A 21,027-nucleotide genomic window follows, 5' to 3' on the forward strand; every position below is an offset into this window, starting at 1 on the left:
AATGCAAACAAAGAATCTTTTAAGCTTGGTTCTAAGTTCTAAAAAACTTTTGACCAACACAATCAGATATACATAGATATTTTATAAAATGAATACAAATTTACTTTATTACTTTATTAATTCATTAATGTAATGAGAATATTTTAGCACATTGAACAATACGGGCTAGGCTAGCAGATCAAAAAGTAAAACAGACTGATTCAGATATATTTCAATTTTGGACATCAAACTTCCACTGAGACCTGAAATATAAATAGTGAATAATGCCTATCTCTTTACATATTTTCAAATTTGATTTTAAAAAAATTATAAAAAAGAACTTATTAAAAAAAACCCATCTGACCAGAAGGCTCACTTAAATCTTTATAAATAATTTCATTAATAAGTCAACTAATTCTGAACAATATTTGCATATAATACACTGGTTTACACAGATATAGATATGTGCCACAACCAAGTACAAATTCAAATTACTTCTCAAATAGGTAAAAACCCTTACAAGACTTCAAAATGAGAACTGGACCTTTATGACTAGGCTTAATTCATCTTTTTCCATTAAAATCATTTATTATTTTAAAAAATTAAACTCACTATGTTTCTTCAGAAAAGGGTGTACTTTTATGATCTTAAAATTATATGAATGAGAATCTAATACACTGAAGATGCCAAAAGCCAAAATGCTTGCCTGAGACATTTTGTGTCTACTGTTCTTGAAAAGATTGTTTTTAAAGATTTTCCCCCTCCATATTCCCATCAAAAATGTTGACACCTCTATACATGTAAAATTTAAACCCTAATTTCAGTCCGTTTCTACATGTAACCCCAATGCCCAAATATTAAACAAATTTAAATGTTGACACATAGATACATGCAAAATGAAAACCCTACTTTTAGCCCCAATGTCTATAATTTGAACAAAATTAAATCCATATGATGTTGTAATGTTTGCATATGACTTTGATTTATGTCACCCTGCTAGTTTTTCATTTTACATATTTTCATGCAAAACTTTTAACCCCCTCTGCAGCTCTACCCTCGCTTTAGGGGCAATGAAAAAAAACTTGAATCTATGTTCATTAAGAAACTCTTGGATAACATTTGTCTTATATGACCAAGTAGATCTTAAAATGAAAGTTTTTAAATGACATTATCCCATTTTTCATATTTCTTCATTATCTCCCCTTGGAAAAGGATGCAGCCCTTTATTTGAATAAGCTTTATTCCTTTTAATCTGAGATACATTGTACCAAATGTGCTTTACATTGACCAAATGTTAAAAAAAATTAGAAAATGTTAAAAGTTAATGGAGGAAGACAGTCAAACATATAAATAATGTATTGTTGGACACCAAAGACTTCTTTTTATCAGAATTGTGCAATTGAGCCTTTGGATCAGGTGAGCTAAATTCCATATCCATGTTTAGCTATGGACCTTACTGTTTAACCATGCAAGAGTGTTATATCTCCTTGAAATAATTACACCATATACAAATGTAATTTTAAGGCAAATCACTTCAATATATAATATTGGTACAATTTAGAAGATCTGAAATCCACTGGCAACTGTCAAAAGCAATCAAGTCTCACTTATAGAGGAATCAGTATGTTTTTAAATCTACTTTTAAAGCTTTAATTCAATTGTCACAGCAGATTTGGTGTAACTTCCAAGAAATATTTTCCGCACTGGCTGGTGGTCTCTCAGTTCGGCATTCAAGCACTCAAAATGGTTGCATGATTCATTTTTTCTGATGAACACTAGGAATTTTCTTTTGTCCTGGTTTTCTTCTTCAGCCCACCATCATGTATGCATCTATATTGAAATTAAATTAAAATGATCATTTAATCATGCAAGTCTTTAAATTAAAAAACACTTCCAATCATAAAATCCTTCCTGCATATAATATACATTTATTTATCATTTTATATACTGTATGTTGCCCTACTTATGATGTACTATTTTTTTTTAAATGTAATTCTTATACATTCTAGTGTTATATGTTTTGTTAATTGTTATTTGTAAATGAAAATAAATTTCAAAATAACAATCATCCTGTGAGTATTACATAAGCCTACTTGCAAGTGTAATCTGGTTCCCCTAAAAAATTAAACAAAGTGTAATGAACTGCAAACTTGACCTGAACTTATCAAGGTACATATACACTCACATATACTAAAAATCAGCTGAATACACATGTATCTGCGAGTGCTTGGAAAAAAAAATCCAGAAAACCAAGTGAAGAAGACTGACAGACAGACTGATGGACAGATAAGGGGGAAACCTGTAGTCCCCTCCGGTGTCACTGGTAGGGGATTTAAATAATTACATATGGTGTACAAATATTTTGGAGACTGTCTGGAACAGTAGTATATTCATTAATTTTAAAATGAACATCATAAAAATGTTGATCTTAGTACATGTACATGATGTGTCATATACATGTAGAACATGCTAACTAAATAAATTAAAAGGAAGGCCCCACTTTTCAGAGCACAGCTGTAATAAAACAAAGAAGTGTGGAAAACCAAATGGGACAGACTAACAGTTAGACCATGAAGGAGAAAACCTATAGTCCCCTCCAGTTCCACCAACAGGGGACTAATAAAATAAGAAGTTTACACCCCCTCAAAAGTTAAAAGACCCAACTTTTTTTAGATTGAGAATTTTTTTTAAAAAGTGATAATCTTACCTTTGGTGATTCAAACAGAAATATAAAACTTAAAACTAGATTCACATAAAATTTTAATGAATAATGAGTAAAGAAAACATTTTTAAACATTAGAAATTTTAATTGATCCTTTTAGCAAATATTTTTCATCACATGCATCATTCTTGCTGTGGCAGGTTAAAATTTGATGAAAGTAATTATCAAGAATATTAGATGTAAAGATTGCAGGGGCTTTTTAATGACAATATTGTGTGTAGGAAGTTTTCACATATATATATATATACACTGTGCTGTAGAAAGCCTGTCCATTGCTAGAATTTATTCACTATTTTTGTGTCACCTGCAGAGTAGAGCGGCACTGAGGGATCACTTTACCAGGCCTCTGTCTAGCTGTCTGTCTGTCTGTCACACCCTATTTCTCGAAATCTGTAAGAGGTATGGATTTGATATTTTGCACATACATTTCCTGGCACTACAGCTTTTGTAAATTATCATGGGGGTACCGACCTTATGACCTTTGACCTTGACCTTTAAAATAGTTCATAGTGCTGATATACAACATATTTTTAACATTTAAGAGGTAAGTCTATGCTACTTAGCATGTATACTGTTTGTCATAAGACAATATGAAAAATATCAGCATTACAATCCACTTGACCTTGACCTTTGACCTTAATTGCAAAAAATATCTTGGGCAGTTAATTAAACTTATGAATTTTGAATTTTGAGAGGCAGGGTTTAGATAACTGGCATTAATACATGTTCATGAGCTCATGATCGTGTACTTTGAAACCTTATGATATTCAGTTACCAGACAAACTTATTCAAATACTATGAAAATAGTCATCATGATGGGTATTTCACAATGGATCATGTAGACTAAGATTTGCAGTAAATTAAGATAGACTGAAATCTCTTTTGAATGATTATTGGAAACATGTTTAGCTCATGAAGAAGTACTTTAAAAACATTAAAAATACATTGGGATCAGTTCTCAACAATGGATCATGAAGACAGACAAATGCAGTAAAGACAGACTGAAATCTCTTGGAGGATTGTTGGAAACAATTAATAAAATGATAAATAGATATTTCTAATAATTTCAATTTAAATGTTTATTTGACATGTCTTTGAGGCTTAAGGAACCATATTTTCTTAGACTGGCAGAATACTATCCGTGTATGCCAATTTTTTCTTTACAGGCAAATGCATGAACTATCAGTTTATCATGCTTTATACACAGTAAATTAGTAATTAAGTAAAAAGCTGACCAGGTACTTATAGATTTGTTTACACCTGAAATGAAGCTACAAAGCAGGTGAGTGAGGTGACACGTGTTCCTTGGAACACTCTAGTTTAAATATGTTGTCTACATACACTTAAAGTCTTCAGCAATCAGCATGTCCCTCTTATAAGTTTACTTTCAACAGATTTTATCTAAAAATATCTAATGATTTTATTATATATTGCAATTATAAATTCATTAAATCTATATGTCCTTTATTTGTCACACATAGTCTCTTAATTAGGGGTGTATTGATATACCAGTATATGGAGATACCTTTCAACTGAAGTTGGTTACCAGTTAAAAGCAAAAAATTATCTTAACTCTTTTTTTACTTTGTCAATTTTAAAAATTAGAAAAGAATTCAAGTCATCCTAAAGTACACTGTACTTTACAAAATGTAATTCCCTTCTTTCTTTCTTTTTTTGTTTTTTTTGTTTTGAGATATCGAATTTTGTATTATTCTATAAATTATATTCATAAACAAACCTTATTTCATAATGATTGAAGAATGCATCTATTCCTAACAATTTTACAATGAAAACTTTTATGATTTTTTTATATTCTACAGAACACATAGAACAGAAGTAAAAATTAAGTAGAGAGTCAATGAATAGTCGACTATTTGACTGTCAGTCGAATGGACCGACGATCGAATAATGAAACGAAATTCGAATATTATTATCATTAAATAAAATTTAATGCAATAAAAGAGTAATAACAAGATGGAATTCTCATCACAAATTTGAGAATTGAACTGTCTTTCCTCAGAGACATTTGATAAGACAATTTTTCTCAACAAAAAACGGTTGATTTTCTATGAATGTAAAGAAAGTACAGTAATTAACTTTAAGACTTAGTGCTTGACTACTGCGAGAATTATTTGTCAGTAACGGCCTGTGTTGTTTTGTAATAAATTACCCACTAATATAGTGGGCTTTGTTTGTAAAATATCAATTGGACTTGATCTTATACCATGTACCAATTATCTGTTGTTGTTTTAAGATTGCTCAAATGCAAGGAACCAACCATGGCTGTGACAAATATGTTTTGACACGTCGATAATTATTAAAACCATTCGCTTACATTTTAAACTGTTTAAGGACATTTTGATAGCCAGAGCAATCAATAATTTTATCAATTATTGATTGCTCTGGCTATCAAAATGTGTTTAACTGTTTAACAATTTCATAGGCACATGACGCGTAAAAAGTGTGAGATTACACCCCCCCCCCCTTTTCCCAATTTCATAATACATGTATTAACAGTGATTTTTCTACACCCAATTTATGTCCGAATATCTGCCCTTTCCTCTTTTAAAATTGTTGATTTCCCCCCCATTTCAGTTGCTTTTTTTTCCCAAAATAATACCTTTATTGCTTTTGTTAAATAGATTTTTTATGTACAACTTATCTAAAATGGTTCTCAGTCATTCAGACTCTTAAAATAATTGTGAAGAACAGCAGATTATTTTGTGCGTTTACAAGACTTTAAAAAAAAAACCCACATGGATCATGTCAAACGTGAAACTAAATACATCGTAATAAAGTGTAAGATGCATGTGAACCAGCGAAACATAGGTTCATTTGTAAATCCAAGTACTAGAAGTTCAACAAGCATCCCTGATTCCATGAAAATCAAACTGTTTCTACACCTGCCAGATGCAACTAATATTGCAGAGTAAATGCAGCAATATGATTTGGGTAATTTAGAAAGCTTAATAATTAGTAAGAAAAAAATATTTGTTATAAATCATGTCAGGTTATATCACCTTCAATGGCTATTATGATTAGGATTTCTCTTACGTCTACCTTTATGACAAAAAAAAAAAGGGGGATAGAAATATAGCACGGTCTCAATTAATGACAACTTTCAAAGATTAAAAAAAAGAAAGTTAAAAATGTAAAACTGTTTCTAATTTATTTTGCAGTAAACATTTTGAATAAATGATGTGACATTTAAATATATATTTTTACCTGTCAATTAAGGTTAATTTCAATCTTATTGATTTTTCCCAAATTAACACAAATGTCAATAATTTTTCCCAATTGTAAAGGCCCAGGCCCCTTTTAAAAAATGTACAAAAATCACTGATTAATATCGGCTGGCAATTTTTTTAATGCTTACTAAAACAAAAACTGACTGCATGTACAGACCGATTTTGGAGAATTAGGTTTCTAACTTTATTTCATATAATCATGTTGTCCAAGCATTACGTTACATGTACATTAATTTTGATGGTACTTTTTAAATATATTTAATTAAAAGGGTTTTTGAGTTATAATACGTCATGTACCAGTGAAATTTGAAATAATTTATTTTTTTCAGAAAGTGTTCCGAATATTAGACTATCGTTCGAATAATGCTGTCTAATAATCGACTAAGGAAAATAAATGTTTTGAAATCCCTAAGATTAAGTGATATGCATCAATATATATCATAAAACACAAGTCAAAATATTTTCATGTTTAATTCCTTTTTTTGCATTTCGATACTCATCCCTACTTTTAATTCAATGAATCTTTACTCTAGACTTCATAATTTTTGAATGAGAAAGCACTTATGAGATTAGACTCAAAGCAAAGATAGTGCGCTGACAACAAAACAAGAGGCCTATGGGCCACAACACTCACCTGAGTCACTTTGGCCCTGCTGTTCTGCAACAGGTTTTTCCCCCAATATACATATATTCCTATGTAAAATTTTGAACGTATTTTGTGGCCCCAACCTATATAGAGTGGCCATCATTTGATAAAAAAATGAATCTACGCTACCAGAGGATGCTTCCACATCAATATGATTCATCATGGCTTTGTTGTTCTTGAGAAGAATTAAGCATTTTAAAGATTTACCCAATATAATCCCTATATTGTGGCCCAGAAAGGTTTCACCTAATTTTCATCTTTTCTAGTCCAATATTTCTTGAGAAGAAGAAATTTAAAATTTTTCCTATATATTTCAATGTAAACCTTTGATTCCCTATTGTGCCCCACCCTACCCCCAGGGGACATGTTTTGAACAATTTGCAATCTACACTACCTCAGGAAGATTTCAACTAAATTTTATCTTTACTAGTCCAGTAGTCTTGAGAATAAGATTTTTAAAGATTTTTTTCCCTATATATTTCAATGTAAAACATCCATTCCCTATTGTGGCCTCACCTTACCCCCAGGGGCCCATGGATTTTTTAAGGGTCTCTCCAGTGCTGAAATTGGGCCCCATTCCCAATGCTGAAAAGTGCATATTTTTCCCAAAATTATACCTAAAAATTCCCAATATGAAAAATGTATTAAGTTGTAAATTATTAAAATAATGACAAAAGGTGTTTATGTTCTCTATGTGCGATGTACGAGCCATCAGAGGAGTTCCGAGAAGTTATTCGGAATACTATTGATATTTACTTGCATACTTTTTTTAAAGCTGGATCGATGTTTAAAAATTAAAGTCGGGATCATTATTTAATAAATAAATGTGCATCATGTCAGTCTCTCCAGTTTGCCTAGGACGGTTTATTTCACTCTTGAAATTCCTTCCGATACCTCTAAATTAATATTGTATATATGTTAATTAATCCTTTGTTCATTTGTTACCTTTTCATTGTTGATTTATTTGTTGATTGTACTTTTATAGCTCACGTGAGGCCATAAAGTGAAATAAAATGTTCAAATGTTAATTTTCAGGCTGGGTTGAATTGCTCTTATTCTTATAAATTGGTCAAACAATACCGATTAACCACTCATCTGGAACAAACCCACTATCAAATTTTATTTTAAAGAACTTCTTAAATAAAGGTAAAAAAGATGACAATGTATAAATATGTTCATTTAGAATGTTATCATACCCTGTGGCTTTGTCATTTTTAAGCTTCTGAACTTCAACAGCTGCTATTATTTCATATCACTAAAGCTGGTTTAAGCCAGCTTCATACTATTAAAAATAAGAAAAATGATTAAGAATTTCACTTTTGCTTGTTTTTTTACTATTTATTTGTATGAAGATGTTTTTCCCAATTTCAACCAAATATCGCTTTTTTTCCCAATCTTGATGGCCCCGGCCCCTGGAATCAAAGGGTGAAAAAAATCCCTGGGGCCATGATGTGAACAATTCATAATCTACAATTCCTTTAGGTAGCATTTATTTAAGTTTCAGCTTTTCTGCCACAGTGGTTCTTGAGAAGGAGATATCTAAAGATTTTTCCTATAAGTAAGTAAGTATTGTGGCCCCATTGTGCCCCCCCCCCCCCCCCCCCGGTGGCAAGATTTAAATAATTTTTCCTATTTAGTAAGTAAGTATTGTGGCCCCATTGTGCCCCCCCCCCCCCCCCCCCCCCCCCCCCCGGTGGCAAGATTTAAATAATTTTTAATCTACACTACCTCAGGAAGCTTCCATATAAGTGTCAACTTTTCTGTTTCATTGCTTCTTGAAAGAAGATGTTTCAATGACCCCATCCTATTTGCATTTTCTTGATGATCTCCCCTTGGAAGGGAACTTGGCCCTTCATTTTAACAATTTAGAATCCCCTCTACCCAGGAATGTTTTGTATCAAATTTGCTTAACTTTGGCCAAGTGGTTCTTGAGAAGAAGTTGAAAATGTGAAAAGTTTACAGATGGATGGACAGACACTGGACAACATGTGATCAGAAAAGCTCACTTGAGCTTTCATCTCAGGTGAGCTAAAAACTCAAAAGGGGGGGGGGGGGGGAATGTAAAGTCATACATGCACCTTGTCCTTTAGCTTTCATGAAAATTGAAATATATGTATTTAAAAAAAATGTAAAACTACATGTAAAAATTAGTTAAAATTAAATGGTAGTAATCATAATTGTTAGGTTATTAACAATCAAGATAAATGTTTAATTCAATTACCAATAATGAGATCCAAGTTTAAAGCCATATTTCCAATGGTTGATTCTTTGTCATCAAAACTCCTAAAATCCATCTTAGTCTTAACTCTCACATCTTCCTTGAATTTTTGAGAATCATGATTTTTGTTAATTTTGTCAGCTCAACAGTATTTCCTGACTTTATGGAAGTCTGAAGAAAGTCCTGAGGATTACACTCTACTATTCTTTTTTTTTCACACTCCCATGAAATTTACTTTGATTTGTCATATTTGGTTTCTCACAATCCTTAAATCTTTCTATTGTGGCTATACATGCTTCCTTTAAACTTGGTTGATATCATGTGTTCTATGATCCACCACAAGCTGTAGAACAGGTGTCCTTCTTCTTACAGGGTTTGTTGATAAGAACTGTTCATAACTGAAAAGATAAAGTGATTCCCATCTATTAGAATGTTGCAGACCTTTAATGAAATATCAAGATTACAAATAGTATTTAAGGACCCTCTCTACACCAGTGTAAAATGTTTTTTGGACACTGAGAAAATTATACTGTATACATTTGTAAATATTAAGCTTATCTATTCATTTTTCAATATATGGTACGTGGCATTTACCCCCAGGAAAAATGTTCAAAGACGGCAAAGTTTCAATGAACAGATATCACTGTTGTTTACTTCAGTGGATAAAATATATGCAAATGAAGTGTCCACTTAACTTATCTTAGCCTTTTAAAATGTTCAGAATGCTTGAATTGATCTCAGATTGAGTAATACACTGAAGATTTCAATTTATTTGAATTCAGATCTAAGGGCAGATCACTCTTACTGCAGAAAAATACCATAGAATCAGATCTCTTTAGTGTGCAGTGTAGAGAGGGTTCTTAAGCTCAAAGGTGCATTGAAACATTACTAATTGTGAGCATTGCAAACATAGATCTCTAAAACATCAGAGGTGGGATGAGTTGTCATGGAGGAATAAGCATCCCCTGTCAACTAGTTACACCTGCTGTGAGCTCCTTGTCATAATAGGGTGAATGGATAAATCTGTAGATAATTCAGTATAAAAATAATGGCCTAACAATTTCTGTATGAAAAACATCAGTAAACATTTGACTTATCTGTAGACTGTATTTGTTAACAAGGTCATTGTATCAAACACAGCATTTGCAAAATGTTGGCTGTACCTGTATCATCAACTTATTTGCCAATAGCTTGCCTCATTTACGTAATTGTTTGTACTTGGTACACATGCTCTTGCCCTTTGAATAAAATGGGAGACATAAACTCCATATGCAGGTGATAATGCTACATAAGTAAGGAAATTAATAATAGAAAAATTAAAGTTACATGTTTATCATAAAGTTTACAGTGCAGGGAACTAATTTTGTTACATAAACTAGCATCAGCATAAGCATTAGTAGCATCAGGATCGAGCTAGCATCAGGATCAGCATTTAAAAAACAACATAACCAGGATCAGCATCAGCAAGCAAAGGATAAAACCAGCATTGACCTATATAAAATCAGCATTATCCTACTAGCATCAGAAAATCAATGAGTTTTAATTCAGTAAAAAATTAAAAAAGAAAGAAAGAATATTGGTTAAAGAATCACATTTTTGATACATAGTGAGATATTATGATCAAATAATTGTAAAAGGCACTTTTATTGCTTTAAACGGCAATGCTGAAATTCATTATCTACTTCCGGTAGCATGATGCTACTTCCGGTAGCATTGACCTAATTATAAAACAGCATCAGGATAAGGATTACTAGCATTAAATCAGCAAGCAAAGGAAGCATTCAAATCAGCAAGCAAAGGAAGCATTCAAATCAGCATGGATGCTGTAACAAAATTAGTTTCCTGCACTGTAGTTGTTACTTTGCCAATAATGTCTTTATCTAGTAAAATTCGAATATAAAACAGATGTATAAGCCTCTGTGGTGTCTTTAACTTTGAGTTCAAAGAGATATACATGTGAATGAAAAAAAAAATAAATATAATGAATAGTGATCAATCTCAAAAAATCTTTGCCTGGCAAAAACAAGGGCCCCCTGGAAATCCCAGAGGTGGGATCAGGTGTCTTAAGGAGGAGTCAGCATCCTCTGTTGACTGGTCACACCTGAATAAGTTAATGTAGGAATAAAAATGAATAATTACTGTCCATTGATAAAGCATCATAAATATATCATTATACATAATACAGTATAATTAGATCTAATCATGTACTGTTAGTATGTATAGGACAGGAAATACAAAATATAGTTATTTATAAAACAGTGTATTTTCAACTTCAGGTCATCATATTAAAAAAATCCTATATTTCCAAACATTGAGGAGGACTGGTGGCTTTCATTTGTCTCATTGTATTTAATCATGTAAATAATGTACCTGACCATCAATATATGGCATGTGGCTTAATTGTGCTATTACACATGCATCAAAATTTAATTCTAATTATAGCTTTGCTTAGTGTTCACATGGAGTTAATGCAAAGAAATTTGATGCGCAGTAAATTAATTTGAATTAACTTATGTGCATTAAATTCTCCATGTGAATGTGGTTCAAATTTAATCTGTATTAGCTTACAGGGTTTGACATTAACTTTTATGAGTACTAGACCAGTCGGGCTACTTCCCATAGTTTTTACTAGCCCTGACCATAAAATCACTAGCCTCGACTAAACTTGAAAATTTTCTTTTTATAACCTGGTATTTTAATGAAAAAAGTTCGAAACCATACTATCTCTAGCACGTGTTAAGATTACACTTTCCATAGGTCGCAGCCCATTGAGTCGGGTTATGCGGAACATGCAAATATTATAGGCTTTAAAGAACATTCAAGGAAATTAAAAAAAATATTACCGTAAATATAAATAAATTAGAGAATATATTATTCGATAACTTGGCTAGTTTCGATCGCGAGTTGTCTATTACAGCCGGGCTTAAAACAGCTATTGTGTCATGCGGGGAAGTTTTCTTGTTCCGAGCGATGGCTGTGTTTACAATCGTAAAATTAAGAAAATTTCTTGAAAAAGTTTTTAGAACATTTATTTGGAAGACTGCAATGAGGGTTAACATTTATTTCATCCACACGAACAGTCGGTCTAGTTCACGAACATTTGACATGACCGGACCGCTCTTTTACTAGACTGGGTCGGTCGGACGTGCCTTAGTGTCAAACCCTGGCTTACATTTAATTCGAATTAAACCCTCCTTCAGTCTATGCGAAAGACATTGGACCGTCGGACCTGACCGATGTCCAGTGCCTCTGGTCCGATGCGTCTTTTTTTTTTTACACTGGACAAGAATGTCCGATGTGTCAGTGTCCAGTTTTGAGCATTATTATTTTGATGCGGTATCATTTAAAAGTTTGTTACAAGTAAAAAAAATATCACAGAAATCAAAATACATACATGAATGTGATTAAAACCGCATGGTCTTTCTACAATATTATGCAGGAGTGATCCCTTGTTAAAGAAAAGCTGTTAAGCTAGTCTACTACTCTGTATTTTCACGTGCTTCACTTTTTTACATTAGGTTTTTCGGTCTGACAAAATTTGGTTCGGTCCTGTGTGTTCATTGATTACACAGGACCAAATGTCCTGTGTCGTCCAAAAGACTTACGCATAGACTGCTCCTTGTGAAGACGACATTAAATGTACATATCTCATACTGTACACCCTCATCAAAGCTTCACAACCAGTTAATACATATTCTTGTCAGCTGATAAAATCACATTCGCATGATTAAAATGAAAGTGAATGTTAGGTTGAATACCGATCCCGATTAGAATAAAGACAATTAAAGGACTGTTAAGGACCCTCTATACACTAAATCAAAAATGTTTTTAGTCCAAGATAAATAAAATGAACTTTTGGTCTGAATTTACTGTGCTTTTCCAGTCACTGCACTTAAAAATACTAAATGCATTGGCTGTAAGTTTTATTGGCATTAAGGTGTTGATTATATACTGTAGAAGCACAAATTTTCGTGGGGATAAAATTTTAATTTGTTATTTGTTATCTGAGGTTTCGTGGGCATTAAATTTCTTTGTTACGAATGTAACCCTACTCATTATATTGTAATGTAAAATTTCATGTGGGATTTAATTTCGTTGATAATGTTAACAACGACCAACTGACGAAATAAAGGGATACTTCTGCTTTAAAAGCATATATTGTATATATATACATGTATATATATAAAATGTAGCTTCTCTGACCTTTCTATTGATAATGTAAATAAGTGAGCAGAGTCATCTAGTGTGATTACATTTTTTATTACTTTGATGGGGAAAAATCATAAAACCTGTTGAAATTGTTTATTTTTTAAAATTCTAATTGCTAATAGATCCAGTTTTAAATAATGCCAATGTTAGCTTCAGTAATTTATGCATAATTAATCCCATATTCCAAAAAATAAAAATGACTTTTCCCTGCATTTCCAGTGCCTCATGTTAGAGTGGGAGGGAGTTTAAAAATTTGCAAGATTTCAGACAGCTACATATCTCTGTTATTTATGTCTCTATGACACCCTAGATGACAGAAAAATTTTGAAGAATTTATAAATATTGTAAATGTTCAATCATAATTCCATATAACATAATTGTATTCTCTGCTGTTGGAAAATCTTTTCATTAAGGACCCTCTATACACCAGTGCAAAATGTTTTTTGGATATTGAGAAAATTATATTGAATAAAGGTGTAAATATTGAGCTTCTCTGTCTAATTTTCAATATATGGTACGTGGCATTTACCCCCAGGAAAAATGTTCAGAGACGACAAAGTATCAATGAACAGAAATCACTTTTGTTTACTTCCGTAGAGAAAAAACATGCAAGTAAAGTGTTCAATTAATTTATCTTCACCTTTTTAAAATGTTAAGAATACTAAATTGATTACAAATTGAGTATAATATACTGTACATTTCAATTTATTGGAATTGAGATCTAAGGGCAGATCACTCTAACTGCAGAAAAATACCATTAATAGAATCAGAACTCTTTAAGGTGCAGTGTAGATGGGGTTCTCAATTTTTTTTTAAATCCCTGAATGGAAGTAAATCTCTTCATTTTGAATTTCAGTGGTTGCATTAATTGAAGTTATACTGGCTGTTTGCACTTTTATAAAACGATCATTAGAATTAAGAAATAAAAGGTCCACATTGGTGTAACATATAAGAAGTAAATTACTTAAATTGCGCCTGTCTACTGTATAAATACATTCATTGTTCTTTGTTTTTTTTTTGTTTTTTGTTTTTTTTTTTTAATTATGGATTGTATATGTATTGCTTGACCCATATGGGTGTATTATGCAATAAAGAATTAATTATACCCCAATAAATACATGTACAGTGTGTACCCCTCCTTTTTTTTTTTTTTTTTTTTTTTTTTTTTTGCTGAAAATAAAAGTGTGCACACCATAAAAGAGAATTTATAGTACCGGTAGTTCGTATTTGTTTAATATATTAATGCATTACATGGTATGCCCTGATGACAACAATGGCCAATGGTGTAGTATTAATTATGTGTCCTGTGGAAAATAGCTAAATAGTGAAAATTATCAGTATGACTGTCAGTTGCAAACATCTTTTTTTTAATCCCATTTTATAAATAATTTTATTTCACTTTTTTATCTGGACTACATGTATTATTGGTGAAGTTCTCTGTCTTTTAAACCGAACCTTTAATTTTTTTTATACTGGCACAATTACTGATAACATCATGAACATACAGACTTAATTTTAAATTTATTGATCCTCCCAAAATTGCCGGTCTTGGACCAACAGACTGTCATTAAGGTAAATAAATATTACATGTTACATGTAAATATTACATGTAAAACATTGATTCATGATGATGACTGTAGTATGAAACAATGCAGGAAAACGTATACAGATCATGCTGATACACAAACACATCATCATGAACTCAGATCATTAGAACTTCAGGTAGTGTTTGTTTTTTTTCCTGACATGTAGCTTAATTTTCACTATTAAATGAATATTATATAATTGCATTCATACCATAAACTTCTCCCTGCTGTGTTCTGAGAATCCATGAACATTGATAATTTCTGACCCGAAATCAATGAATCTACCTGAAATGTATGATAACATCAGTTTTAAAACATGAATTCCATGATAAATAAACATGATAAATAGGAAAATATTCTTAATTACTGTAACTTAGTAGAAGTCACATCATTTTCATGAATCATCACAGCTATATACACATATTCTCTCAAAATTGCCCCAATGCAATAATGAGTGCATGCCAATAAAATGACCAGTATCAATCTTTAAATTCTCATACTTTGAATTAGGGCATGTCACTGTCTAAATGCACAGCATGTCTTTGACATTAATATCAACTTATATAGCTGCACTATATCCCCAGTTTGCCAGGGCTAGAAGACCACGTTGAAGCAGGGACCTATACATGCTTAACAATTAAATCATTATGTCCCTGGGAGAAGTAAACAGCTAAATCCCCCCCCCCCCCTTCATCATTTAAACGTGCAGAAGTTATTTCTAATATTTACGTCTCAGTTGTACATGTGTTTTTTTAGTTGACAGCTTACATGTAATATGTACACAATATTAATAATGATTTTAGCAGCCCACGTACCTATATATAACCCAGGCAGACTGAACGTTTCCCCGGCCCATAACAGTCATGGCGTGACCGACTCTACTTTCGTTTTTAATATGAAACCTTCGAACCATTCGAGTGACCTTCGAACTTGACATGACACATAAACAAGATGCGAAACGCAAGAAAACATTTAAAATTTCTGACAGTATATTTTGCTACACATTGCAAAAGATCAACGTTGATTCAATAAAATTGAAATATTAGATGCACGTACATACAGAAATAGTTTCTCTCCGCGAGTACAACATATGCCAATACGGAATGTGTTTACCTTCCCAGAGACATAGATATAGAAAAGATTTCTTTATGTTTTTACTAACATAAATAATAATAACTTTCAGTATATTGGTTTTAACCATTTATACTGCAATCATGCAACGATGCACATTGTAACTACACCACATATACATGTATACATACCCTAGGTAAATTACTGAGTAGACAATAATGCCGTAATGTCATAATGGACACATATCTTTACTCATTAATTCATAAATATTTTATACATAAAATTTATTTATTTATTTACGGATTTTTCACTTACCTTTTACAAAGTTTACTTCGTCCTCATGTACATGACTAAGTGTGAAACGGGTACTGTATTATGATGTCATTTACGACGTCATTTGATGTAACGAGCATGCGCACTCGCAATGTGTGTAAGTCTCGCCGAGAAGAAAAAATGATGGATCGGTGTTCATCTTATACACACTCATTACACAGATCTCATGCATCCGGTCAAATTAACACTTCATTTTTTTGAAATGGGATGCATCCTAGGACATTTTCTAGTTGATTTATGACAGAATCCAACTGAACACCACCATTTCGTGTTCATTTGGATTTTTCCGTGTTCATTTAAACGTGTGCCGTCTAAAGCACGTGTCCAATTGACAGGGTTTACAAACACACACCTTATTTGTACATGTATATATCATTAGGATAAAAGTGTTTAGCTTTTAATTGCTTCCTACCTATTACAACACTGTGTACCCCCGCTGCATTTCCGTCTTGGTGAAAAAACAAGCGTAAGGAATATTTGATCCGCCTCTAATATTACCTGCAAACTATGTGACGTCATCTTTGACACACGTCATCTTCTATAAATGTAATCACAGGCACTTGGGGGATGGACCAACAAAATTTCCCCTAGATGCCAGTGATTAAATCGAAATATTTACAAATCGGTGGCACTTAAAAATGAAATGAAAATATGAAAAGGAAGAAGAATGTGTAACAAATTAATTGTATGCATATTCCATGTTTTGTTATGCTTTCGATAAATAATCACGCGAAGTTTAAGCGAGGTGAGGTGGATGACGAGAAAAGAGTTGCAAGCCTTCTCTCTTTTTATGTATCAGTCGAAAATGATATATTTAAAAACAGCTTATTGGGACAAACTAATTTCATTATCGATAACATATAGTGCATATTAGAATACAAAAATAGGGAAAAGGTGTATTGATCCCAGATTAAAAAAAAAAAAAAAATAGAAAAGGGGGGGGTCCATCCCCCAAGTGCCTGTAAATGTAATGTGTGTTTTGGTTTTCTGCACTTATAAATGTTTTTTCGAAGACAAAATGCAGTTTTGTATTAGTAACGAAAAAAAAACAACACATTGCTTCGATCCCTATTGTTTATTCATTCTACAACGTTAGGTAGTAGCCTACTTATCGGTGTCGATACATAATCTCATATACATTGTGTTGTCAAATCACCATCAAAGAATAAAAATTGGAGGGGGAGATGGACAAGCATCGATAATCAGTATGATTGAATATAGATTAATGGTATTACGTATTTACGGGCATATATTTACGATATATTTACGATTTATCAATAATATTATCGAATATGTTATAGTTACACTATAGATATTAATTGGTTAGCTGTAAATACACTCACAGTTTTTCATTCACGAGGGGCTGTGATTCTTCTGGCAAATACACCACAGCAACATGAAAGCAAAATCTAAATTTACCGCCAGTCCTATGGTACAATTACTGAACAGACGACAAGGTATCTTCATCAATTTCATGTAAAGTTATTTGTGAGATCAGGTACAATCAATGTGTGACCCGTTTATTAAAACGGCACACTCTAATTATATTATAACATTTTATAATTATTACCTTTCGTGTGATCTAGGTTTTTCTTTCATTTGGTACCAAAACATCTTGGGGCTGTTTTCACTTGGCACAAAGCGGAAGCATTCGTTGTTATGTATATAGCGTAGGTAGCAACAACTCGGCACTCGTTATATTCAGCCTCACCCCCCCCCCCTTTCTGGTAGGCTTTACGAAGGATATTTAGATAAATTTTATACCTTAAATACACTTAAAAATCTTACTCATATCTAAACGAAAGAGAAAGGCTCTTGAATTAGACAGGACTGTAAGATATTTATAGATGTATTGTTCCGTAAGAACAGAAAATATTACCACCGCCGTACAAGATTTGTTATAATTTATACTCTCCGCACGCATCCACCAAAAAGATATTTGGCTCAATAAATTTTAATACTATGATAAATAAATGACAGAAGTTTTAAGTTGGTGGGTGCATGCGGAGGTACTGAAATATCAAAGAAATTGTAGGAAAATCAGTTGTTTTGGGGATTTTGCGGGAAACATCATCAGTTTGATTAGTATTGGTGACGTCATTAGTGCACTATATTTAAATTTCTAAATATTTTAGTGAAAAATAGTTTCCAAACATTAAGAATATAAACAGTTTTTATAATGTTGGTGACTTAAAAATTTCGTGAATTTTGGGGCCATTTTAGGGCATTGCAGCCTCTTCCTCTTTACAACAGAAAAGTTTTCCAACTTTATCTATCCAGAATTTTAATGAATAGGAAGCTACTCTATTTTGTATAAAATTTCAACAATCAGTGTTACATTAGAGGTTTGCTCTAATCGTAATCTTACATTTTTTACATTTTATTTCTCTTACCATGATTCATCTACATATCAAATATTTGCTCCCCTTTTTTCCAGACATAACCTTTTTACTATAGAAATGTTCATTGAAACCCCCACACTTTTTATGCCCCATAATCGAAGATTCGGGGGCATATAATTTTTGCCCTGTCCGTCTGTCTGTCTGTCTGTCTGTTTGTCCGCAAAAAACTTTAACCTTGCCCATAACTTTTGATTGGTTGGAGCTATGGCTTTCATATTTTACATTTGAAAAGAATACGAAAACGATATCATATGAGCTATATCTAAATAAAGGAGTAAGCATGTGATAAAATCTGTATACATGTTCATTTAGAATAAAAATGATTAAGAAAAATTTAATAATGGATTGTTCCCCCTTAATCACCAAAAATTAAAACTATTAGGTGATACACTGGAGTTCATGATCATCAGAAGTATCATTTATCTTAAAATACATGTACTTTATTACTTTCATTCAGATGACAGGCAATCAAGAAATGATATAAAGTCTGTGACAAAAGGACAACTTATGTATGAAAGTGTTTTAGCATGTTCGATATTCATTCGGGATAACATCTACCTAAGTGGCATTGTCGGAGCAGCAACGAAGAAAAAAGTTGGTTTTTTTTTAAAATAAAGTTTACAACTGAAATTATTTTAAAACATCACAAAGTTAGTGAGCATTGGTGCTCTTGATGTTGTTCATTTCATAATAATATTAATCGCTACAGGTATCAGGTATCATATATATATATATATATATATATATATATATATATATATATATATATATATATATATATATATATATATATATATATATATATATATATATATATATATATAAGGTAAGATTAGACAAAATGTCTGGAGATCCTTTGCTGGATTTCTCCTGATGATAAAAGATTTTGCAGAATCAGGAGAACTCAAACTGGGGTAGTCTTGCACTGATACATTAGTGATGTTTACAAAACCAAAATCCTCCTATGATTGTAATTTATTGTTCCTCTAAATAACTCAATACATATACAAAAATGCTGGATATTGTTAATTTCTTTGAATTTGTATCTAAAACTATCAGTTTTAAAACATTATTATTCATTTATAACCACAGAAAATGACTTAATGTTTTATGGTAGTGCAGTTTATTTGATTTGTTGTGTGCTTTCAAAAATCTCCAGTCAAAGCTGAAAAGCTGCCAACCAAGAGAAAGTTAGCTGTAGACTTCCTCAGTGACCCAAGGCCTGAGAAAAGAAGAAACTGTTCTGGATACAACAACTTTGTACAATCTATAGTTACCAATTATTGCAGCCAGTCATCAAATGATATCTCATTCCGACACATGTATGGGAAGGCAAATATTCACTTATATACAGTCAAACCTCATTATCTCGAACTAGATGGGACTAAGAAAAAACTTTGAGATATCCGATGATTCGAGATATCGAGGGTAAAATACTTTAAAAATTAAGCGATTGGGACTTCCAAATCACTTCGACATATCCATGGTATTCGAGATATCAGTGTTCGAGATACCGAAGTTCAACTGTATATGTTAATTAATAAAAAACAAATTTATTCCTGAAAAGTAGCATTCTTAACAATGTACTAGTAAACGAAATGACAAAAAAAAATAATTCTTTTCTAGGCTGCAGTCAAAGACCACGACTAATGCCAGATGGCTTTTACTGAGCACTGGGTGGACAATTCCATAAAGGTACGTGTAATGGATTTTGTTAAATAAATCTAACTCTTATGATTTTTAGTTGTTTAAAATTAAAGCTAATTTTACACATGCATACGTTACAGAATCTGATGTAGTAAGGATTGAAGAGTCTACAAGACAGCAGAGTGCAAGTCAGATTTGGTTCATTGAAAGAAAGTGGCGTCTAACTGCATCAAAGTTTGGGGAAATATGCAAGGCCACTTTTCGTAGAAATACCAAGAAGCTGTGTGCTGCATTATTGTCTGATGTTAAAATCAACAGTGAACATCTGCGACATGGAAAAAAAAATATGAGGCAAAAGCTCTAAAAGTATTCAACAGCAATTTAAACTTAAATGCTAAGAAATGTGTTTTTTTTGGTTTGTTTAGATAGGCCTTATTTAGGTGCTTCTCCTGATGCTGTTGTTGATGACAGTAGTATTGTAGAAATTAAATGTCCATTTAGTGGCAGAAATGATCTTGTGAAACCAGGGGAAAATTTCAAATTTTTGAGATATGATGATGAGGGCAATATGGTTTTGAAGCCTTCAAGCAAATATTATGACCAAATACAAGGCCAGCTTTATGTAACTAAAGGGTCTCTGTGCTACTTTGTTGTTTACACCTTAGGTGATTTGTTTGTACAGAAAATCTCTTTTGACAAAGAATACTGTAACACTTGTCTCCTTCCTAAGCTTGAAACTTTTTACACAAAGTTTTACAGAAGTTACCAGTATGTTGCATCACTGTTTTAAAAGGAAATGTTATTTGTATTACATTACACCGAGCTAACTTTTAATAGTCCATCTGGCTTTCATAGTGGTCAATAGTCAAGATACTTATTGAAAATAATCAGTAATAAACAAACTGTATATTGCATTTGGAAATATTTATTTTATCAAGGGGTACATGTCATAAAATGTTTTATATT

The 21,027-nt window shown here is 32.1% G+C and overlaps 1 long non-coding RNA gene across 1 annotated transcript; it reads right to left on the bottom strand.

Annotated features, from left to right (window-relative positions):
- Positions 1 to 537: 537 nt before the first annotated feature.
- LOC133195585 (uncharacterized) lies at positions 538 to 14,879 on the bottom strand. Its single transcript, XR_009722221.1, has 3 exons — positions 14,820 to 14,879; positions 8,817 to 9,211; positions 538 to 1,809 (listed from the first exon to the last, which is right to left on the bottom strand). It is a non-coding gene; the product is annotated as an uncharacterized LOC133195585 (long non-coding RNA).
- Between the last annotated feature and the right edge of the window lie 6,148 nt (positions 14,880 to 21,027).

The sequence above is a fragment of the Saccostrea echinata genome, unplaced genomic scaffold, assembly GCF_033153115.1.
Source record: "Saccostrea echinata isolate AGI-Se365-2 ecotype Australia unplaced genomic scaffold, CSIRO_AGI_Sech_v1 ptg000029l, whole genome shotgun sequence".
NCBI classification, from domain to species: Eukaryota; Metazoa; Mollusca; class Bivalvia; order Ostreida; family Ostreidae; genus Saccostrea; species Saccostrea echinata.